Source organism: Ovis aries, chromosome 1 (assembly GCF_016772045.2).
Source record: "Ovis aries strain OAR_USU_Benz2616 breed Rambouillet chromosome 1, ARS-UI_Ramb_v3.0, whole genome shotgun sequence".
In the NCBI taxonomy this organism is placed as follows: domain Eukaryota; kingdom Metazoa; phylum Chordata; class Mammalia; order Artiodactyla; family Bovidae; genus Ovis; species Ovis aries.
The window spans coordinates 276,035,649-276,060,824 of record NC_056054.1 but is presented as its reverse complement, the minus strand read 5'-3'; the positions used below and the strand labels follow the sequence as shown (position 1 = coordinate 276,060,824).

At 44.6% G+C, this 25,176-nt stretch overlaps 1 long non-coding RNA gene across 7 annotated transcripts; it reads right to left on the bottom strand.

The window, feature by feature from the left end:
- Positions 1-234: 234 nt before the first annotated feature.
- Positions 235-24,773, bottom strand: LOC121817629 (uncharacterized). Of its 7 annotated transcripts, XR_009598535.1 has the most exons (7): positions 14,099-24,773; positions 8,440-12,456; positions 8,284-8,359; positions 7,895-8,047; positions 7,181-7,379; positions 3,038-3,144; positions 235-2,629 (listed from the first exon to the last, which is right to left on the bottom strand). It is a non-coding gene; the product is annotated as an uncharacterized LOC121817629 (long non-coding RNA). The 7 variants fall into 7 exon arrangements; XR_006057648.2 differs by having other exon boundaries at positions 8,440-24,773; XR_006057652.2 differs by having other exon boundaries at positions 7,181-7,266; positions 8,440-24,773.
- Positions 24,774-25,176: the final 403 nt, after the last annotated feature.

Genomic DNA, 25,176 nt, shown 5'->3' with positions numbered 1-25,176 from the left:
GAAAGGAAAACCTGGAATGCTGGTTGCATTGCTGCCATTTTTCAAAAGATCCTAACTCTAATTCAGGCTGAACCAGGTTGGATCATAAATATTTGCATCAGCTCTTTTGTTTCTGCACACATTCAAAGGAGCAACAATGGTACAAATAACAGAGAAACGTAGCAACAGTTGCTTTCGTCTTCAGCATAACACTTAATTTTCCCATTAATGTATGAAAATTCTCCAGAGAGTGGCTACGAGCTTGCATTGCTATTTTTATTTTTACCAATAATAATAGCAGATTTTATTGGGCAAATCTTTTGCAGCGAGCGATAAGTTTATGCAAATCATCTTTTCATCCTCACACCATCTTTGAGGCATAGCCAAAGGGTAGATCATTTTATCCCAATTGAAAAGATAAAAAGAAATTGGCAGAGATGTCAGCACAGGGAGGATTCCTGGCCTTGAATTTGGTTTGAGGTTTTACTTTTTCCCTCACCCAACCAATTCTCTCTCCGGCCATTGCCCACAGAGTGAAGCTTCTGCATAAGTATGTTAGGTAATGTCATTTCCTGCTCGCTTGTACAGGGGTACAAGTACTTGCTTGTATAAGTACCGTGTACTTGCTGCACAGTGCCTGACCTGTCTCTGGAGCCCTATCTCATACCTCCTTCTTCATTCATTTTGCTCCAATGCCACTGGCTGCCCAGGGTTGGTATACCTTGGAATCACCTCCAAGGACAAGAATTCCTGAGAATGTCACTTATTAGAAACCGTTCCAGGAAAAGCCAGTAGAAGAGTATTGGAGGTGGGACAGAAAAAGAAAATCCAGCAAGGGTGAGAAATCGAGAAAAGTCCCACTCAGCACAGCTTTGGCTTATTTCTGCAGGGCAGGTGTGGGAGGTGCCCCACTGGCCAGGGAGTTGGCGAATTGATGCCCCCACTCTCATCAGCGTTCCTAGAGGGCTGCTCCAGAATGTCCACTCCCAGGACTCCTCGCTCTTGGGACTTTCAGGAAAAGTGAATTCTGGAGGTCTGAAGGCAGCCGTCTGATAGAAAGGCAACTGCTGCCCCTGGGAGGGCAAGCACCCCAAAGACTGGTGACCCCGAGTGGACAGAAGCAGAGTGCCGACGGCGCCGTGACCCTGCATTCTGTCCCTGAAACTCTCCGTGAGGGCGTCTTGAGGCTTCACCCAGGTCTGCCCACTCTGGACCGCTCTGCCCCTGGCCCTTTGCACTGCTGTCTTCTTTTCCCAAAGAGAGCCTCTGCGTCACTTTTACCTCCTCCAGTCTCCTGTAAGTGGAGGTGGAGGTCTCTGATTAAATGAAGTTCCCCAGTGTCCAGCTTTATCCTTCTCAGCACTTCCTATAATCAGTCATGGTTTGCTGACTCTTTTGTTTGCTTGTTTGCTGGCTTCCTATCTGTACCCTGACCCCACCCCAGTAAAGTTTTTACTTTACCGAGCCCAGGGATTTTACGTGTCTTGCTCTTTACTGTATCTTGAACAATTAGCCCAGCTTCTGAAGTACCCAAGAAGCACTCACTCAACAATGTTTCTTGAAGAAGTGAAAACTGAATCACACCTTTTCACACAATGATTTCAAGTATTCCACTATGGATAGCAATTCATTTTAAGATACCTAAAAATAAAACTCAGAAGAATAGAAAATATTCTCATGGTTTTAAGAAACCTAAATTCCACAATAATATATTAACAGACAAAGCCAAAAATAATTCAAGTATAATAAAAACAAAAGAAAACAAAAAACAAATTAAATACGAAAGCTTCTCTCTTCATTGGGTGGAACAGTCAACAAATGGTAGAAATGAGAGAACTAAAAAAGAAAATTGGGGGAGATGCTTCTATTTTCATAAACCAGATTGTCTCTAAATTGGGTATGGGAACTTCTTTCACACACAACGTTTATTTTTATCCCACTCTCCCCCCTAAAAATAAGGTGTTTACCATGTGAGCTGAGAATACTCAAGTTCCCTTTGGTACATGGATGCAAATCTGGCTTCCATTCTTTCCCTCCTGCATCCAAGACGAGCTGGTAGCTCCTCCCACCAGGAGGCACCGTCTATTTCCCTTCTTCTGGAATCTGGGCTTGATTTTGCCGGTGTAATGAGGTCAGTGCGGCAAGATCCACTTGACTCTAGAGCTTAAGAGATCTTCCATGCTTCCACTCTGTTGGAACCTTGCCGCTGCCATGGCGATAAGTCCAGACTGACCTGCGGGAAGGATCAAAGACCACGTGGAGTGAAGCTGATGTGTCCCAGCCACGGCCGTTTAGAGCAGCCAGCCCTCCCGCTGACCAAAGGGATGCCAGTAAGCCCGGCGGAGGTGGGCGGAGCTCAGCCCAGATCAGTGGGTCCATCCGGCGGATGCATTGTCTTGTCAGTAATAGTCAACAGTTGTTTTTTTTAGCCGCTTAGTTTTGAGGCGGCCATTCCACCACCACAGCTAGCTGAAACTTCCCCAATCATTGCGCTGGACCGCCAGTGGAACCCGAATCTTACAACGGCTCTGATTGTTGTCGCTACAGGGATGCTTTTCAAGTCGGTGTCCGAAAAAAGCCATCCGAGTTCCTACCTTATAGCACAGGGAACTGTGTTTAATATCTCATAATACACATAATGGGAAAGAATCTGAAAGAGAAGATATATACATGTGTAAACCTGGATCACTGCCGTATATCTGAAGCTGACAACATTATAAATCAACTCTAATTTTAAAAAATTTTTAAAAAGAAGCCATCTCAGAATTATGTAGTGTGAGTGATCAACAGAAAAACAACCTCAACAGGTAAGTTCTGTTAAACAATAGCTCCTTCAAATACCTAATGGTCTGAGGCTTAAGGAGTTAGAGTTCATTTTGGCAAAAAAGACAAAAAAATACCTCCCTACCTCAAAAAAAAATGTGTAAATAAAAAGAGAATCCCATTAAGCTCCTCTATTATAGCACTGAACCATGTTCACTAAAATTTACGCACTCTCTTCTTAATTTATAAATTATTAGATATGACTTAATGGTAAGCGGAGGATTAAGTGACTCACCACCATTCACTTCATTTTTTTAAGTTGTGGGTGGGATTTCGTTCTTGTCACTGTTATCAGATCATCTGCTGTTTTATTGTCCTGTGCAGAGGTAAGAATCTAGGCATCTGCCAAACCAGAAGAAGAGAAAAGAAATCGGGAGAGGGGGCAGGGGGAAGGGAAGCTTTGTTCAATCTAACTACTCACTGGCCTACATGATAAAGAATAACGAATTAACTAACAGCCTGCCACATCGAGGTGTCCATGGAGGTGCGGGTCTTTAAAGCATACCTCAGTTGCCACAGTTACCATTTTTCAAAATGAAACGATGGAATTATCCAATGAAATTTTGGCTCCATTTCTCACGGGGGTTCAATACATTGGTTTGATACTGACAGTCCTCCCTCCACATTGGCTGTGAGAGTTTCCATTCTAATTGTGCATTGTTTGAGGCGTGAGCTCACTTTCTCATGTATTTGTACTGTGTCAAAAGCTGAGACTTAAAAAATCATCTTTCTTTTTGTTTTTGTGTTTTGTCATCTCCTTCCAAATACATATGCCTATACATGTATTGCTTATGGATTTATAATTAAATAAAGAATAGTTTTATCCCTGCTCAAGGAGCTTTGGAAATTCAGAGTTTACCTCCTCATAGAATAGAGAAACTTTTGTTTTATTTACCAGATTTTGGACTTGTGGCATCTATGATTTGTTAATGCACCTTGGAGACCTGAATTTGTCCAATGTAGGTAGAATCCTCTACCTACAGAGGTGAAGCAATAGCAGACGCTCAAATGGCTCTTTGTCCTCGCCTTCTATAGGGGAGGGTTTTTCCCCAGGCATCTCTAGAACCCATTTCCTCCCTTTTCCTTATTAACGTCATCCTGGATTTTTGAGATCTGCAGTTTGGGTGGGGTTGACCCCACTCCCAGTCCCATTCAGTCATGCATTTGGTTAAGCTGAGCAGCGTGTCCCACTTTCCTAGGCCTATGAGTGCATCCCGCTGGGATTTCCTGGTGGACCAAAGGAGAGCAATCTGTCTGCCAATGCAGGGGACATGAGTTCAACGCCTAGTCTGGGGAGACTCCACTTGCCGAGAGGCAAGGAAGCCTGGGAACCACAGCTCCTGAAGCCTGAGAGGCTAGACCCTGTGCTCTGCGATAAGAGAAGCCACAACCGTGAAAAGCTCAACACCACAGTGAAGAACGGACCCTGCTCGCTGCTGCGAGAGAACACGGACACACCGCAACAGAGATCCGGCACGGCCAAAACGCATGCATAAACAATTAATAGTCTTTAAAAAACGGCATTCCGTTGACCCAGCCACAGGATTAGCTCAGGGTTGACAGCATATGACCAAAGGCAGGCCAACCAGGGATAGGAATGTGACCTAAAGCAGACCAATGGGTGCTGGAACATATGAGCCAGTCAGGGCCAGGGAGAGTCTAGGATCTGTCTGAGCTTTTGTGACCTCCTAAGAACCAACTTCAGACCACAAGGGGAGCCGACCTGGTTTCAGGAGGAAATGATCTTAAAGAAGATGTAAGAAAGGGAGGGGGGAGGAACGAAAACAAAACTGGGTCATGGACATTCTTTGAGCCCAGAATAAAGCCTCATCTGAAACATTCCCGCTTGATTAATCAATTAGAAGAACCAAAAAATTCTATTCATTTCATACAAAGATGGGCTCAATAAAGGACAGAAATGGTATGGACTTAACAGAAGCAGAAGATATGAAGAGGTGGCAAGAATACACAGAACTAAAGAAATAAAGTCTTAATGACCCAGATAACCATGATGGTGTGATCACTCACCTAGAGTCAGACATCCTGGAGTATAAAGTCAAGTGGACCTATAGGAAGCATCACTAAGAAAAAAGCTAGTGGAGGTGATGGAATTCCACTTGAGCTGTTTCAAATCCTGGAAGATGATGCTGTGAAAGTGCTGCACTCAATATGCCAGCAAATTTGGAAAACTCAGCAGTGGCCACAGGACTGGAAAAGGTCAGTTTTCATTCCAATCCCAAAGAAAGGCAATGCCAAAGACTGTTCAAATTACCACACAATTGCACTCATCTCACATGCTAGCAAAATAATGCTCAAAATTCTCCAAGCCAGGCTTCAGCAATACATGAACCATGAACTTCCAGATGTCAAGCTAGTTTTAGAAAAGGCAGAGGAACCAGAGATCAAATTGTCAACATCTGCTGGATCATTGAAAAAGCAAGAGAGTTCCAGAAAAACATCTATTTCTGCTTTATTGACTATGCAAAAGACTTTGACTGTGTGGATCACAATAAACTGTGGAAAATTCTGGAAGAGACGGGCATACCAGACCACCTGACTTGCCTCTTGAGAAATGTGTATGCAGGTCAGGAAGCAACAGTTAGAACTGGACATGGAACAACAGACTGGTTCCAAATTAAAAAAGGAGTACATCAAGGCTATATATTGTCACTCTGCTTATTTAACTTATATGCAGAGTACATCATGAGAAATGCTGGGCTAGAGGAAGCACAAGCTGGAATCAAGATTGCTGGGAGTAGTATCAGTAACCTCAGATATGCAGATGACACCACGCTTATGGCAGAAAGTGAAGAATTAAAGAGCCTCTTGATGAAAGTTGAAAGAGGAGAGTGAAAAAGTTGGCTTAAAGCTCAACAATCAGAAAACTAAGATCATGGCATCTGGTCCCATCACTTCATGGGAAATAGATGGGAAAGAGTGGAAACAGTGACAAACTTTATTTTTCTGGACTCCAAAATCACTGTAGATGGTGATTGCAGACATGAAATTAAAAGTCGCTTACTCCTTGGAAGAAAAGTTATGACCAACCTAGATAGCATATTAAAAAGCAGAGACATTATTTTGTCAACAAAGGTCCGTCTAGTCAAGGCTATGGTTTTTTCAGTGGCCATGTATGGATGTGAGAGTTGGACTATAAAGAAAGCTGAGCACTGAAGAATTGATGCTTTTGAACTGTGGTGTTGGAGAAGACTCTTAAGAGTCCCTTGGACTGCAAGGAGATCCAACCAGTCCATCCTAAAGCAAATCAGTCCTGAATATTCATTGGAAGGACTGATGCTGAACCTGAAGCTCCAATACTTTGGCCACCTAATGGATGGCATCACCAACTTGATGGACATGGGTTTGGATGAACTCCGGGAGTTGGTGATGGACAGGGAGGCCTGGCATGCTGCAGTTTATGGGGTTGCAAAGAGTCAGACATGACTGAGCAACTGAACTGAACTGAATTGAATAAATTCAATTTTTTCTTTAAGCCAGTTTGAGTTGGGTTTTTTTTTCTTTTTTTGGGGGGGGAGGTGTTGTTGTAGTAAAAAAAAATTTAAATTTCAGATAAAATGGCAAACCTTAAAAATTAATGAGTTTCTCCTGAAGAGTATCCAAGCTTGATTGTGATACCAGAGAAGAAATTCAGGCATCAGAGGGGTGATTTTGTCTTAAGATTGCTGTTGACACTTTAGTCCCGAGTAGTGAATGAAAATCCATGAGGGTCAAATCAGTGCTAACCCACAGCCCATCTCACCCAGATGGATAGTCAGGTCATGGAGAAACCAAGCAGAGAAGATAAACACAAGTCAAACACTCAAATACCCTTGAAATAAGTGACGTACCAAGTAGTTACCCCAAGTTCCCCTTTTCCCTATGGGAATTTTAGTCTGAGGGAATCATCCAGGAAAATAGAAACCCCTCTAGACATTGGGCTTCCCTGGGGGCTCAGAGGATAAAGCATCTACCCACAATGCAGGAAACCCAGGTTCGATCCCTGGGTCAGGAAGATCTCCTGGTGAAGGAAACAGCAACCCACTCCAGTTCTTGCCTAGAAAACCCCATGGATGGAGGAGCCTGGTGGGCTACAGTTCATGGGGTCGCAAAGAGTCGGACACAACTTAGCAACGTCACTGTCTAGACATTAAACTGAGAAGCCAAAGAGGGACAGGATGACAACCCAGAGACTCCAGCACAGGAAGCTGGGGCTCCCCTGGGCTGGGAGCCAGAGCAGGAAGGTAGTGTTATCAGGTCCTGAGGGCCTGTCCAGGTGGAGCAGGTACATGAAGGATGCTGAGCTGCTGGCAGAGACGCTGCATGAGTCAGACGGAGAAAAGGAGAAATGCCCTGCTCCTTCCTCCTGCCACTCACTCACCTCTCATGACGACCTCCCGGTACCAACACAGCCAAACCCCCCTGTCCGCAGACTCCAGGAAACACAGCCAGCAATGATCAGACCCTCTGTGGTGCAGAGCAGAGCAGGAGAAGGATGAGGAAGAGATCTGAGCCAAGGACCAGCTCCGCATCGAATCTGCACGGGGCCATGGTCTCCTCCTTTCTTGAAGCACATCTACCTTAGTTAGCACAGACCGATGGGGAATGAAATCATGGGATGTTCTTTGTCTCCATCCACAGTCATATTGAAGCCAACATTTGAGACAGTGTGTATAAAACTCCCAAGATATTTATTAAACCCAATGCTGTTTATTTAATTGTAACTTGATAATTTACAGTAGACGCCTTCTGTACTCCTGATCTTCCAGCACAGAGCCTGCATCTCTGGCAGTTCTCCCCAACTCACTAAAGAGCAGCCCCATCCTAACAGCTACACAAGCCAGAAATCTTGACTTCTGTCTGTCTCGCCCAGATCACATCTGTCAGCAAAGCCAAACAGCTCTACCTTCTCAATACACCCAGACGCCGAATATGCCTCTGTTTGCAATGATGTCCAGTCATCCCAGCCAACCCCCTCTCTACCCGGATCAATGCAACCACCTCATAACACATCCCTTTGCCTCTGCTCTTGTTCTGCTACACCATGGAGTAGCCAGGGTGAGCCTTTTAAAATGTAAGTTTGTTCCTGTCTTACCTCCATTCAAACCTCCGATGGCTCCCATCTCCTCCTCTTTGTCATAAGTTCAGGAAGCTCCTTCAGGGACAAGACCACTTCGAGTCTAGAAAATTCATCTTAGACTATGACCCCACTGTCATCAAAAACATAAGATCAGGCTACAGCTTGTGGCTTAAAAAAAAAAAAAAAAAAAAAGTAGTTCTAAGCAACTCTCCTTGCCACAGCCTATACAGAGTTCCATTTCAAGAGCTCACTGGTAAGTCCAACAAAGTTAGCCTACATGTGCAATGAACACAATCGACTCTACAGTACTGTCCTTCACAGGTTCATAGTACTTTTTATACAAATAAGACATAAAAATCAAGCGTAAAAATAAAGAAAACCTTTTTAGTTATACAGTGCAGTACCTTGAAAAAGCACAGGACTCCAGTATAACAGCTGGCACACAGATGCTGGCATCCAGGGAACAGGCAAGAAGAGTTCCTGATGGGAGAGGAGGCAGAGTCAGTAGAGCTGAAGGATCACCAGCAGTGGGAGACAGAGGCCAAGCTGCAGTCACTCACCCCTGACGCTGATGGCACAGGGCTCGGTTCCTAGTTGGATTCAGTTCTCTCTACCCTCTTGAAAAACAATCCAGTGATGTCTGGGTGGGAACACGTTTGCATTTTTGAAAATTTGCACCTTAAGGGTTCACATGTATGAGACTTCAGTTCAGTTCAGTTCAGTTCAGTCGCTCAGTCACGTCCGACTTTGCAACACCATGAATCGCAGCACGCCAGGCCTCCCTGTCCATCACCAACTCCCAGAGTTCACTGAGACTCACGTCCATCGAGTCAGTGATGCCATCCAGCCATCTCACCCTCTGTCGTCCCCTTCTCCTCCTGCCCCCAATCCCTCCCAGCATCAAAGTCTTTTACTAGTGTCTTTTCACTAGAGTCTTTTCCACTGAGTCAACTCTTCGCATGAGGTGGCCAAAGTACTGGAGTTTCAGCTGTAGCATCATTCCCTCCAGTGAATACCCAGGACTGGTCTCCTTCAGAATGGACTGATTGGATCTCCTTGCAGTCCAAGGGACTCTCAAGAGTCTTCTCCAACACCACAGTTCAAAAGCATCAGTTTTTCGGTGTTCAGCCTTCTTCACAGTCCAACTCTCACATCCATACATGACCACTGGAAAAACCATAGCCTTGACTAGACGGACCTTAGTCGGCAAAGTAATGTCTCTGCTTTTCAATATGCTGTCTAGGTTGATTATAACTTTTCTTCCAAGGAGTAAGCATCTTTTAATTTCATGGCTGCAGTCACCATCTGCAGTGATTTTGGAGCCCCCCAAAAATAAAGTCTGACACTGTTTCCACTGTTTTCCCATCTATTTCCCATGAAGTGATGGGACTGGATGCCGTGATCTTTGTTTTCTGAATGTTGAGCTTTAGGCCAACTTTTTCACTCTCCTCTTTCACTTTCATCAAGAGGCTTTTTAGTTCCTCTTTACTTTCTGCCATAAGGGTGGTGTCATCTGCATATCTGAAGTTATTGATATTTCTCCCGGCAATCTTGATTCCAGCTTGTGTTTCTTCCAGCCCAGCGTTTCTCATGATGTACTCTACATAGAAGTTAAATAAGCAGGGTGACAATATACAGCCTTGACACACTTCTTTTCCTATTTGGAACCAGTCTGTTTTTCCCTGTCCAATTCCAAGTTCAAAACACTTGTCCTGATGAAGAGTAAACAGTTATTGCAAGGTGTAAATTTTGAGTGGATGGATCCTCAATCTATCAAAAAATTATTAGGTTAATATAAAGCTGACGAAGTAGTTTGAGCTGAAGTATAGAGCACAAGTTCTTTGGTCAGATTATTCAGATAGGGTTGGGAAGCAGTTTATCTGAACTATGAGCTAAGCTGTTTAAAAAGTATGTTAATATGTTAAGAAGATATTTTTGCAAATCAGCAACCATATGAGCTTAGATAGAAATGGTTGAGAAGAATAAGAATTAACCCATACAATCTAGATCTTTCCAAACCAGAAGTTCGAAAACTTCTGCCCAGAGCCAAACTCTATGACTTAAAGGAGCCACTTGAGCAAAGCTGACTGTTGATTGAATGAGTCAGTCAGTCTTCTTTCTGTGAATGAGTACACTGAGGCACAGATGGTTCAAGGAGTGAATTTTTTAAGAAATAATTATTGCACGTTCATTAAAGGTCCAGCACCAGATATGACAAGAATAATTCCAATATGAACAAAGCATAGATGTTGGGCTCATAAGATGCTGGGAGAGACCACCTTTGAACATGTATAAGCTATAGGTATGCTAGAAATACAGAAACAGGTAGTGCTAGGACTTCCCCGATCGATCCAGGTTGACTCCTCAGTCCGAATGCAGAAAATGCAAGTTCAAACTCTGATTGGGGAACAAAGATCCCACACGCTAATCCCACCTGCCACATAGTGTGGCCAAAAAAAAAAAAAAAAAGAAGAGACAGTGCTGTGGAAAATGTCACAGAGGGGACAAGTAAAGTTTAAGAGTCTAATTTGCAACTTTAAGTAGAAGAGAACAGAGCAAACTAGGCCAGTGGTTCCCGAGCTCCAGCATGCCTCAGAATCACCTGGAGGGCTTGTTAACATGCCGATCGCTGGGCCCCACCTCAACATTTCTGACTCAGTAGATCTGGGACAGGGCCTGAGAACATGCATTTCTAGTGCTCCCCAGGTTGAGGCTGATGCTACCCTTCTGGGGACCACATTTTGCTAGGTAAAGATGGGGACCAGGGGCTGGGGAAACCATCCTCTAGTGTGTAGGGGAAGAAGCCCTGTGTATAAAAGAGCAGGACAGGGAGCTGAAATAATGCTTTGTATCGATCAGGGTCCCAGCAGAAATAGTGATATAGTTAAACAGGGTCACTTAGGGGAGTCTAATGAAGTGCCCTCTAACAAAAGTTTAGGTGGGGCTGAGGGAAGTGAACAAGGGAAAGGATGCTGAAAATGAAGGTCTAGCCACAGGGAGGAGCTTGCACCAGCCCCATCACTCAGGGGCACAGGAATGGAGCAGTAAAGGGACCAGGCAGAGGACTTCCCTGGCAGTCTAGAGGTTAACCCTCCACACTTCCACGGCAGAGGGCAAGGATTCAGTCCCTGGTCTGCAGGGAACTCAGATCCCACATGCCATGCAGTGCTCCCAGGAAGGAAAGGAAGGAAGGAAGGAAGAAATCAGACAGCGCTGGAACCAGAAGGGAAAAACCTCTTAACAAGGGCTGAGGTCTTCGTAGAGAAATGTGACTATTTCCAGCCTACCACCTGGCAGGGAGTAAGCCTCGATTCACCCTCTCCTGCCTTCTCCAGCATCCTCGCCGCATTTCAGAGCCAGTCAAAACCCAGAGGGCAAGAAAGCTCGGGAGGTGCAGCCCTAGATGTCAGCATCCCCAAGCCCCGAGAAAGAAGAGCCAGCATGAAGAGCGGATCTGAAGGGGCAGGTGGAGGGTGCTAGCCTTGGACTAGAGGAGGCTGGTGGTCAAGAGGGCACGGAAGACCACGACCTGTTTTGTATCATTGTGCAATGAAGCACCACAAACTTCGCATCTTAAAATGACACACGCTTATCATTTTACATTTCTGTGGGTCAGTCGGCGAAGCCTGCTGAGCTGGTTCTGTGCTTCAGGGTCTCACCAGGCTGTAACCCAGGTATTGGCCAGGCTGCATTCTCATCTGAAGACTTGACTGGGGAAGGTTCTGCTCCCAAGCTCATTCACGTTGTTGGCAGAATCCAGTTCCTTGGGGTTATCGGACTGAGGCTGTCAATTGCTACAGGTTCCCTGCATTTTCCTGGCATGTGAATCTTTCTACTGATGTGCTCAACATGGCTGCTTATTCCTTCAAGGCCAGCAGGAAAACAAGACTGACTCTGAAGAGATGGAGTCCTAAACAGCATGATGTAAACCCTGGCGTGGACTCCCCACATGGCACTAGTGGTGAGGGACTCGCCTGCCAATGCAGGAGACGTAAGAGACGCGGGTTCGATCCCTGGGTTGGGAGGATTCCCTGGAGGAGGGCATGGCTACCCACTCCAGTGTTCTTGCGTGAAGAATCCCTTGGACAGGGGAACCTGGTGGGCTGGAGTCCATAGGGTCGCACAGAGTCGATCACGACTGAAGCAGCTGAGCACACCAATGCAAACGCTGGAGCGACGTTCCATCTTCTTTGCCGTAGTCTCCTGGGTAACAGCGAGCCATGGACTAATCCAAGGAAGGTTACCTTAAAGTCTGTCCAGGTAACATTGCAAATCCTATTTTATCAGGATAAAATACTTCATCCTGATGCTAATAAAGGGAACTCAATCAAAGAATGTTTTGCACGGAGGGGTGGCAGAACTCCGTCTGTATTTTACAGCTCTCTCTGATTCTCATACAGAGGATCAACAGAGAATGCAGGGGCTCCACTTTAGTTCACAGAGTTAGCTGCCGTCTGGGCCAGGACTCCAGCTCTCTGAGAACTACCATGCTCCAGCAATATGACAAGGTCTCTTTTTAGTCCATGAAGCCATATTTCTCTGCATATACAACAAGATGAGATGTCTTATTTAATAGCCTTGCATCAATATGAGAGATAGAGAAAGAAAAGAGAGATTATTTTGGTTAGTAAATATTTGGACTTGGTTTTAAATAAAACTCTGAAACAAATTCAGAGTTTAGTTTTTCCCCTTTTACAACGTTTATATATGTGGAATCATTGTCTAGGGAAAAACATTATTTTTCCTACGTGTCATCAGAGGCATGAGACCCCTCTGAGTTTCCTTAGCTTCCACCCACCTCAGCTTCTGGCGCACCTGGGTCTAAACAGGCCTTCTCTCATGCTCCTGGTAGGAATGTTCCTGGGTATAAACTCTCTGGAGAGAAACAGTTAACTACGTATTTAAAACCTTGCTCACAATCAATTGCTACTTTTTCAGATAATTTTAATGGAGGGCTTAAATCACTGGTAGCTTGAAATAAACTAACTTGGAAGTATTTATACCCCAGAAATGAGCAAATACTACAGATCAAGCCTTTCTTCCCTTTGCAAGCGGGTTATTAAGCATTTAACAGCACAGCACTGCTTTAAGATGTTCAAACTCTCCTAACAACTCTCAGCTAGTTCAGTTCAGTCACTCAGTTGTGTCTGACTCTGTGACCCCATGAACCGCAGCACGCCAGGCCTCCCTGTCCATCACCAACTCCCGGAGCTTACTCAAACTCATGTCCATTGAGTCGGTGATGCCATCCAGCCATCTCATCCTCTGTCGTCCCCTTCTCCTCCTGCCCCCAATCCCTCCCAGCATCAGAGTCTTTTCCAATGAGTCAACTCTTTGCATGAGGTGGCCAAAGTATTGGAGTTTCAGCTTCAGCATCAGTCCTTCAAATGAATATTCAGAACTGATTTCCTTTAGGGTGGACTAGTTGGATCTCCTTGCAGTCCAAGGGACTCTCAAGAGTCTTCTCCAACACCACAGTTCTAAAGCATCAATTTTTCAGTGCTCAGCTTTTGCTATGGTCCAACTCTCACATCCATACATGACTACTGGAAAAACCATAGCTTTGACTAGATGGACCTTTGTTGACAAAATATGTCTCTGCTTTTTAATAAACTGTCTAGGTTGGTCAGAATTTTGTTTTTTCCAGTTTTACTGAGATCTAATTGACAGATGGTATTGTATACATTTTAGGTATACAACATAATGACTCGATATATATGTATATTACACAGTGGCTATCACAATCTGTTTCGTTAATATCCATCACCTTATCCATAGAATTAAAAAAAAAAAAACTGAATAGTAGCAATGATGTCTTTCAATGGTGGAATTAAGTTGCCTTTTCTTTTCTTTTTATTTTTGTCTATTTTCTGAATATTCTTTGATGAATATGTATTGCATTTGTGTCCATATGAAAAAGATGCATTAAAGAAAAAGTAAGTTCAGAAGAACGTGGGAGATATCGGTTTACATTCAGCCCTCATTTCCTGCTCACCAGATGTTCTCTGTGCCAGACTGACACCTATCCATTAGGGACAGACAACACATTATCTGCATCCTCGGCATAATAAGATAGCCATTCCGGATTATGGTGGTTCTGTGCATTTTCAGCCTTCTGACTTTTTCAGGATGTGGCCAATTTGAGTTTTCAGAACATTGCATAGAATTGCACTTCTAACCTCAAACCCATGAAGGCAGTGAATTAAGCATGTAACTTACCAGGTACAGGTTAGTCTCCACTTAGCATCCCTTCAAGTCCTCTCTCTTACAAGACCTCGTTTTTCCAAGTAGAAAGGCATGAGCCACAGTGACTCTGGGCTCAGCTTCCAGCATACTCTCTGATGGCAGCAGTGATGATCTGACCAGAGAATTTGGCAGAGGCTCTTTTGGAGCCAGCCGGTCCAAAAGCCACATGCATTCTGCTCTGCTCTCTGCCATGGTGACTGCCCCACTAACATCCTCATTGTGGGGGATGCCGGCAGTTGACCAGTTGTGCCAGTGACCAGAGGTAAGAACTGATTTCACTGGTGAATGGACTCAACTGAAAACAAAAAGCATGACCTAAAAGTTGAGAATTATTCTTTATTCGGTGGACTTCCTGAGGACCTAAGCCCACGACACAGCTTTTCAGATAGCTCTGAGCAACTGCTCCAAAGAGGTAAAGGAGGAGCCAGTTTTTGCAACAAAGATGAGGTAGTTGGAATATTAAAAGATTACTGTCAATTAAAGGAGAAAAAAACTCAAGTTAATGAATTTAGCCCCTTTGCGGCTCAGCTGGTAAAGAATCCACCTGCAATGCAGGAGACCTGGGTTCGATCCCTGGGTTGGGAAGATCCCCTGGAGAAGGGAAAGGCTACCCACTCCAGCATCCTGGCCTGGAGAATTCCAGGGACTGGATAGTCTATGGAGTCACAAAGAGTCAGATACGACTGAGTGAATTTCACTTTCACACTTTCTGTGGGGGAAGATGCAAGAGGCTTGCTATCATTGGAATCATTCTGATGAACACCTCAGCTCTCAGGGCCAGTATCCCATTTTGCTCCATCCTGAATCCCCTCAGGGTGCACAGTTGGTTGGGTGTGTGTGGCTGCAGCGGCTGATGGCTTGATGGCCCCAACATCCTTTGTTTGCTGATATGACAGGCAACACCGTTTGTCCACAATAGACAAACACGCTTGGCCACAGGTCTAACCCACATTTTCTCCACTCAGCATTGTAAGTAATCAAGACACACTGACCTCCCACCCTCCAGAATGTATCCACCACTTCATCCCACATTTGAAAGAAGACGCGTTGACCCCCAGCCTCTTTTAAACCCCAACATTATCCATCAGTGTCCTTCCAGAGTGGACACTGCTGAAGGTGAGGGTCATGTCTGACATTCCCGTTTTTGTATCCACAGCGCTTAGTGTGGGCGCTTCTGTGCATAGCAGTGCTTCGTAGAAGATTGAGGATGGGGAGGATGAAGCAGGATGGTCAGAGAAAAAGATACAGAAGGGAATCTCTTTACCTCTTACCTCTCACTCCTATTTGCACCGAATTCAGGAGAGTAGGACCCTTCCCAGAGGCAAATTTCGGCCAATTTTCCCCATTCTTGGTTTAATGGATGACCCAGCATTTGTGGCTTAAATAATTCATAGTGATCAATGGGGACTAACACCAGATGAAACTGGTGCTCATCTGAGAAAAATCCTTAGTGAGGACTGGCAGGGGAGTAGGACATCCTGTTAATTATGTTCTGGCTGGCTCCCACTTCCTCTTCTCTCCCTTGCTTAATACATATTTTAAATAAAGTGAATTTTTTAGGTGGGAGAGACCTCTCAGAAGTCAATGCAACTTTCCTCTTCCTTGGCCGAAGCCTCCTGACTCTCACTCCGGGAAGTCACAGCACCATTTCCTCCTTCTCCTCAACTGGCACCAATTAAACACCTTCTAGGTAGAGAAATAATTTGTTTAACTGCATAAGAAAATGGCCACTTCAAGCCCTTTAAGAGTTTTGGTTCTCAATTACCCAGCCTTCCTTCCCCCGTGAAGTGATAATTAGAGTCTGGATGATAACTGGATTACCAAGGACATCTCTCCTGACAGTCGTTTACCACCTAATCAAGTGTTAAGGTCGTAAATTATGCATTTCTCAACAGCATTCAGGCCCATTTGAAAACAATTTGAAACAGTTCAAGAGTTCCTAGATGGTCTTCGGTTTTACAGGGCTGTGAAGGGTCCTGCTTAAAGAAATTACCCGCTTAGAAGAATTACCCAGTTAGAGGAATTACCCACTTAGAGGATTCAAAGTGTAAGGCTCTCTTAGTTCTTTAATCCGCTACAGATCATTATTTTTTAACTGACAATTGGGTATCCCCTACCAACCCCGACACGTAAGGGAAAAACGGAGTGCTTCCCAGTGTCAACACCTCTCCCCAGGCTGCTTGGACGAAAAGAAAGCTTCTACAGAGAATTTGAAAAGAGAAAAAATAAAAATGAAGAGAAGGCAAAGCCGTACAACTCCATTTTTCTGATAACTGGTCCAAAATCAGATCCAAAATAATTAAAAGTTTGAGACTGAAAACTACAATCTGATTCTCATTTCTGATTCAGAGGGAAGAAGTATTCTAAGTGGGTGGTGGAGGTGGACGTGCCAGGGAAACTGAACGAGAAGGTTCCACACCTTGCTCTGATCACTTCCAAAGGCAGCTGAGTTTGCTCTGGGCAGTGGACTCTTGTGAGGATTCTCAGTGACTTAGAACCGCTGTCACACCCCCTGCCCCCACCCCCACCACGTCTGCAATTCACCAGTGACCCGAGCTAAGGTCAGGTCTCAAACAGCAGCCGTCATGGTAGTCTTACGCTTTGCAGTAAAATTTCCCCCTCAGTTGGTCTCCCCACTGGTCCGTCTGCCTTCTCTCCACTCCCCAGGGCAGCATGAAGACGTCTTTGAAGGCGCGGGGTGTCTTTGGTGCACATCCATGACAGCCTCTCTCCCGCCTCTTTAGTAACAGCAGCCGTGCTTCTTTCTGAGCCTGCCTGGGAGTCTGTTACAGGCTCAGTCTCCCTCTCAGAAGGAGGAATGGTATACTTGGAAGCACAGATTACACCATGTAATTGTACTAAGAGAAGGTCCCATCTCCAGTCCAGCCCAACTCAACTGGAGCATTTTTACTGCTTAATTTGATCTGAAGAGCCCCCCAGAAAGGAAAAAAGACCTTCTTGGAGGAGTAGCAACGTATGGTGCGTGTTTTTCCTCCCTCTTTCTCGTACCCCCTCCTCCATCTCAGTAACGTGTATGTTCTCAGCCGCTAAACTGTGTCCAGCTCTTTGTGACTCCGCGGACTATAGCCCTCCAGGCTCTTCTAGCCACAGAATTTCTCAGGCAAGAATAATGGAGTGAATTTCCATTGCCTCCTCCAGGGATCTTCCTGAGCAGCATGTCCCATACACTAAAAACAAAACAAATTACGGACCAGAAATCCAAAATAAAGGCAGCCCCGTCTCAGCCCCTCAGCTCTGTTTCAGGACTTCACTCATTGGATCAATCTGAGTTGTTTGCATGTCAAATCTATTTGATCTCTCTAAAACAAAGACCCTTTATTTCAGAATATTTATTAGAAGAAAGAGAGGACACAATTGGTGTAAGATATATGAAGGACGGGCTTCCTGGGTGATGCTAGCGGTAAAGAACCTACCTGCCGTTGCAAGGGATGTAAGAGACATGGGTTTGATCCCTGGGTCAGGAAGACCCCCTGGGGGAGGGCGTGGCAACCCCACTCCAGTACTGTCGCCTGGAGAATCCCATGGACAGAGGAGCCTGGCCGGCTGCAGTCCACAGAGTCACACGGAATCAGACACGACTGAAGCAACTTAGCATGCACACCCATATGAAGGATCATTTTAACTGAGCCAGCATAAAAAGCCTCTTGCCTAATCTCCATTCCTAGCTTTCTAAATCAAAACACCCCATCATCACTACTGTCCTGTTTCAGCACGCACAGTGGCCACCCATGACCAGTTCAGTAAAATCCAAGCGCCATTCAAAGACCTTCTCCTTCCCACCCTGCTCAGCCACTTTCCCTCAGTAGGCACGACGCGCCCATCATCACACCCATTCTACAAGCGAGTTCTGCACGCCCTTTGTTCCCATGGTTCCCTCTCATCTCCGTCTCCACTCCCCGTAAAATCCTAGGCACCCATCAACGACTAACTCAAATGCCACCTCCTCCATAGCCCTATCTTCTATCAGCTGATGCAAAAGGAGTCACCCAGGCCCTGGATTCGCTTGCCACTTTTCAACCCCTGTGGTCCGACTTCTATCATCGTTTAAGCCTCTTTCCCTTGCACAGGTGCTCAGTCGCGCAGTCATGTCCGACTCTCTGCGACCCTATAGACCGTAGCCTGCCAGCATCCTCTGTCCACGGCATTCTGCAGGTGAGAATACTGGAGTGGGCTGCCAATCCTGAGAGTCAGGATTACACCTTATATGCGTAGTGTCTTTAGTACCTGGATATTCCAGATAAGAAATCAGGGTTTCGGGCTATTTTTAAATGAAATTTTGAAGACTATTTTTGAAAAGTTTCTAGGTGTCTTTTTATTTTGTTCTAAATTCAGCTTCTGAAAAGCAGACCTCATGGAAAGTCACATACTAAAATTAAGAGAAATTGGAGACTTGGTCTTCACAGCCATTTTTTTAATCCTTCTTCTAATTTTTCATATGGAGTTGCATGTGTTCAGATATGCTTAATGGTGGGTCTTTGGGCTCTTTGTAAATCTCAAGTGTGTGTCACATAAGCAAAATGTTCCCCTCTCACTGGAATATTGATAGAAACAAATCATTTGCCAAGCAGACTCCGGTGATGATCTCCTGAATTTTGAAAGGGTTTCTTTTACCGGGATGCTAAAAAGTGTATGATAAATCATGAGAATCGCGATCATTAAAGTAGAGTTGTTAACATATAAATTGTCTAACTCAAATAAAAGCAATGTCCCAGCTGACGTACAGATTAGGTATACACAGAGCTGGGTCAACAAATACATCACTCGGGAGGTATTTTTCTTGAGACAAGTGTCTGCTCTTGTACCTTCTCAAGTCAGGGAGAATGGTCAGACTGGAGGATTATTCTAAAGGGCTGGGAATCACCCCCACACACACTTGTGGGCTCTAAATGCAGTGTGGACGCCACCTCAAGCCCTCATTTAGGGTGGGAGTTTATTCACAGGCTTTCCACGCAGCTCTAAGTCCTGCTTCGGGACCACCCTCCAGCCTCATCCTTGGGTCCTCCCCAATGACTAGCCAGTGCTCCAGCAACCAGATGTCCCCGAGGACAGGCAAACAAAGTTGATGATAACCTCTCCTCTCACCCAGCTTCTGCCCTGTATTTTCAGTCCCCCAGCCTCCCAGATTTTGAAGCATCTCCAAAGTCTCTTTCTTTCTCTCTACAACCTTAAAGTTATCACATTGAGTAATAATATTTAAAAAAAATCACTAAACAACATTAACAAAGCAAAGGAAGATTCGTGAACATTGAGAGACAAAAATGTAAGATCAAAGCTAAAGTGATCCCAAAAAGGAGGAAAAAAAAAAGAGAGAGAAGAAAAACAGGAGCTGAGAGCAAAGCAAGACATAATCTTTGCCATTTATCACATGAGGACTATCACTACATCACAATCACATTCCCCCAGACTGAGGCCCCAGCGGCTGCCTCTATAACTTATGATACTATATCAAACCTTCACTCCCCTCTTTCCTCCTAGAAGAATTGTCCCTGGTGATCTCGTGGGGTGGGGCCTTGTGGCAGTGGAAGACAGGTGTCTTATAAAAAGGAAAAAGGGGAGACTGGGACACTTCACAGTGTCTGCCCCAGGAGGATGTGCAATGACTTGGGGCATGGATACTATTAAATGTGTTCCAACCCAGGGGTCCTGGTGGCTCAGACAGTAAAGCATCTGCCTACAATGTTGAAGACCTGGGTTCAGTTCCTGGGTTGGGAAGATCTCCTGGAGAAGGAAATAGCAACCTACTCCAGTATTCTTCCACTCCAGTACTTTTGCCTAGAAAATCTCAGGGACGGAGGAGCCTGGTGGTCTGCAGTCCATGGGGTTGCTAAGAGTCGGACACGACTGAGTGAATTCACTTTCACTTTTCACTTTCATGCATTGGAGAAAGAAATGGCAGCCCACTCCAGTATTCTTGCCTGGAGAATCCCAGGGACAGGGGAGCCTGGTGGGCTGCCATCTATGGGGTCACACAGAGTCGGACACAACTGAAGTGACTTAGCAGCAGCAGCAGCAGTGGAAAGTTATTCCCAGAAGCCTCGATTATCTTTACAAGCTCACTAAGCCCTCAGGCCACAACGACAGTCTGTGTTCTAGAGCCTGGGAGCCTCAACCAGAGTCCCTGCCCTGCACTGAGCACCCTGGAGCCTGTGCTCCACTGCACAGAAGCCACACACTGCAGCTAGAGCATAGCCCATGCCCCCACAAGTAGAAAGAGCCCGCACAGCAACGAGACCCAGCACAGCCAACAGTAAATCAATCGGATTCTAAAAAAGGAAGCAATACTGCAGCAGATTCAACAGAGAATTTAGAGACAGTGCACATCTTGCTTGCAGTTGCCTTTGCTGTGCAAAAGCTTTCAAGTTTAATCGGGTCCCACTTGTTTCCTTTTGTTTTTATTTCCGTTACACTAGGAGGTGGGTCATAGAGGATCTTGCTTTGATTTATGCCTTCGAGTGTTCTGCCTATGTTTTCCTCTAGGAGTTTTACAGTTTCTGGTCTTACATTTAGGTCTTTAATCCATTTTGAGTTCATCTTTTTGTATTGTGTTAGGAAGTGTTCTAATTTCATTCTTTTACATGCAGCTGTCCAGTTTTCCCAGCATCATTTATTGAAGAGGTGACTTTGCCCCATGGTATATTCTTGCCTCCTTTGTCAAAAATAAGGTACCTATAAGGGCATGGGTTTATGTCTGGGTTTTCTGTCTTGCTCCATTGGTCTATATTTCTGTATTTGTGCCAGTACCATACTGTCTTGATAACTATAGCTTTGTAGTATAATCTGAAGTCAGGAAGGTTAATTCCTCCAGCTCCATTCTCCTTTCTCAAGACTGCTTTGGCTATTCCGGGTCTTTTGTGCTTCCATATGAATTGTGAAATGTTTTGTTCTAGTTCTGTGAAAAATGGCGTTAGTAATCTGATAGGGATCACACTGGATCTGTAGATTGCATTTGGTAGTATAGTCATTTTCACAATATTGATTCTTCCTACCCAGGAACATGGGATATCTCTCCATCTGTTTATGTCATCCTTGACTTCTTTCATCAGTGTCTCATAATTTTCTGTATAGATTTCATTTGTCTCCATAGGTAAGTTTATTCCTATATATTTAATTCTTTTTGTTGCAGTGGTGAATGGGATTGATTCCTTAATTTATCTTTCTGATTTTTCATTGTTAGTATATAGAAATGCAAGTGACTTATGTGTATTGATTTTGTGTCCTGCAACTTTGCTAAATTCACTGATAAGCTCTAGTAATTTTCTGATACTATCTTTAGGGTTTTCTATGTACCGTATCATGTCATCTGCAAAGAGTGAGAGCTTTACTTTTTCTTTTCCAATCTGGATTCCTTTTATTTCTTTTTCTTCTCTGATTGCTATAGCTAGGACTTCCAGAACTGTGTTGAATAATAGTGGAGAAAGTGGACACCCTTGCCTTGTTCCTGATCTTAGGGGGGGTGCTTTCAGTTTTTCACCATTGAGAATAATGCTTGCTGTAGGCTTGTCATATATGGCCTTTACTATGTAGAGGTAGGTTCCTTCTATGCCCATTTTTTCCCCCTCACACCAGTCAGAATGGCCATCATCAAAAAGTCTACAAACAATAAATGCTGGAGAGGGTGTGCAGAAAAGGGAACGACTGCTCTTGCACTGTTGGTGGGAATGTAAGTTGATACAGCCATTATAGAAGATGGTATGGCGATTCCTTAGAAAAACAGAAATAAAGCCACCATACGACCCAGCAGTCCCACTCCTAGGCATATACTCTGAGGAAACCAAAATTGAAAAAGACACATGTATCCCACTGTTCAGTGCAGCGCTATTTACGATAGCCAGGACATGGGAGCAGCCTAGGTGTCCACTGGCAGATGAACGGATAAAGAAGTTTCGGTACCTATACACAATGGAGTATTACTCAGCCGTGAAAATGCGCAACAGAGTATTACTCAGCCGTAAAAAGAACACGTTTGAGTCAGTTCTAATGAGGTGGATGAACCTAGAACCTATTATGCACAGTGAAGTCAGAAAGAGAAAGATAAATATCATATTCTAATACATATATATGGAATCTAGAAAAATGGTACTGAACAATTTATTTACAGGGCAGCAATGGAGAAGCAGACGTAGAGAATAGTCTTACGGACATGGGGCGAGGGGAGGAGAGGGTGAGATGCATGGAAAGAGTAACATGGAAACTTATATTACCATATGTAATATAGATAGTCAACAGGAATTTGCTGTTTGGCTCAGGGAACTCAAACAGGGGCTCTGTATCAACCTAGAGGGGTGGGATGGGGAGGGAGATGGGAGGGAGGTTCAAAAGGGAGGGGATATGTGTCTACCTGTGGCTGACTCATGTTGAAGTTTGACGGAAAACAGCAAAATTCTGTAAAGCAGTTATCTTTCAATAAAAAATATATTAATTTTTTTAAAAAGGAAGAAAATAGTACACATCAAAAAACCTTTTAAAAATACCATTGGTTTGTCTGACTTATTTAACATTACAGTCATCTCCTATTTGTGGCAAGTGATGCCAATTTTCTATTCACTGTATTCATATGGCCTTCTTTTTAGAATAAATTATTTAACATGTAAAAACAAGCAAGTTTAATGTAAAATACAAAGTAAATAATTGTCCATGGCTGCAAAATTGTGGTAAAAATCAGGAAGGATGATTGAAGCTTGGGAAACGTCATCATAATTGTCAGAATATGGGATGATGTAGCCAGAGGACCTGGGGTAACAAGTCTCACCTCTGCTCCTGTGCTGTTCCTGAGATCAAGAGCAAAGGGCGTAATCTCTCTATGCCTCATTTTTCTTTCTTTTTTTTTTTTAACATTTTCTCTTTTCAAAATACTAATGCTGGACCTCCTTTTTCGAAGTAGAGTTGAGTTACAATGGTATATTCATTTCAAGTGAATGGCAAAGCGATTCAGATAGGATACATCTGAAGAAGAATATGCTTTGTATGTTAACATCTTATGGTATGGAAAAATTTATATCTATAATCTATCTATATATATATTCTTTGTCAGATTCATCACCTATAATGGAAAAGAATCTGACAAAGAATATACATATATATACACATATGTGTATACACATATATATACACACACACATATATATATATATATCAACCCACTCCACTATTCTTGCCCAGAAAACCCCATAGACTGGGGAGCCTGGTAGGCTACAGTCCACGGTGTCGCAAAGAGTCAGACATGCCTGAGAGACTAAACAACAACAACGCCTGACTTACAACGTTGCAAATCCACTAACTTCTATTCGCACCTGTTTTCTTATCTACGAAATGGGAACGACGATAATCCTGCCCACAAGACTGCAGCTGGCCCCGATGAGCCACGATGGGAAGTGAGGCTGAATGCATCAAGGGCCTGCTGAGCGTCACAGTGAGAGGGCGTGGCCAGCGCAGGCCAGCTAACCTACCTGGCCTCCGTGTCCACCGCAGTGCCTGAACTCTGCCGCACGCGCAGTGTCTGGCCATGCCTGCCCACCCCCCCAGAAGACTATGCTCCTTGATGGCAGTGACCGTATCTTACTGGTCATCTCATGTCCTTGTCCCTTGGGATCCTGTCTCTCCGTAGTGCAGGATTTATGGATACTTTTTTCAGATTCTTTCCCATTATAGTTTATTACAAGATATTGCATACAGTTCCCTGTGCATTACAGCAGGTCCTTACCGTTTATCTCTTTCATATACAGTAGTGTGTGTATGCTAATCCCAAATGCTTAGTTTCCCTCCCCCCCTTTCCTCTTTGGAAACCATACCTTTGTTTTCTTTGTCTGTGAGTCTCCTTCTGTTTTGTAATAAGTTCATCTGTATCTTTTTTTTTAATATTCCACATCAAGTAATATATGATGTTCATCTTTCTCTGACTTCCTTTGCCCCGTGTGATAATCTCTAGGTCCATCGATGCTGCTGCAAATGGCGTCACGTCATTCTTTTTAAGGCCGAGTGGTATTCCACTGTGCAGAGGTGTCACGCCTTGTTTATGCATTCATCTGTCGGGGGGCGCAGGCCGCGTCGGGGCTTAGCCTACTGTAAGCAGTGCCGCTGTGAACACTGACCCTCTGTAACGTGGGGTTGTGAATATTTTGAGCTATGTTGAATCAACTGATTGAATAGGATAGTCTATTCATCTTGACAATCTAACAGAGGCCCTTGAGGTGGAAAATCGTCTACCATATCCCATACAATTGTTAGCTTAGTGACGTCCCAGTTTAGAGACAGGCTGATTGACGATGGGTGCCTCTGCATTGTCTGAACAGCTGTGACCATCTTCCAACTGGTCCCCTGAGTCCACCGGTGTCCCCTGCCTCCCCACATCCTGTCTCCACATGGCAACCAAAGTGATCATTCTAACATCCTTCTGCCAAAGCCCCGCCTGAGCATACAGAAAAACTTCCTTCGCACGGCACACAGGTCCTCACTATCTGTCTCCTGCCTGTCTTAGTCTCACCCCACAGCGGCCCTTCCTCCAGTCCAACCGACCCGTTTCAAGAGCTCAGACGAGCTGCGTGCTCTCTCACCTCAGGGCCATCGCACCCACAGTTTCTTTGGCTGGAATGCGCTTTACTTTTCCGTCTCTTTACTTGGCTGGGTCTGTCTCTCCACCTAAATGGTGCCCCTATAGAAGGCCTTTCTGTCCCCCTCCACACCAGCCTACGAGTCCCCCAGGAGAGTCCCTGTCTGGGCCCTCGCCTCTGCCTAGATGAACACCTACAGGTCTGATTTCCTGTCTGTCTCCAGCATGGAGTGTGGATCTCTAACTGTGCAACAGTTCAAGTTTCTGAGACAGATTCTGATTCATTAGATCTGAGGTAGGGCCCAAGAATTTGCATTTCTAACAAGCACTAGTTCTCAAAAACGGCTGATTATCAGAAACACGGGAGGAAGGCTGAAAATCTCCTACTGCCCAGACCCACCCAGGCTGACTGAAATCAGAGGCTCTTGGTGGTAGGGGGCGGGAGCTGAGGTTGTGCTGGCCTAAGCATATTGGGGTTTTTTTG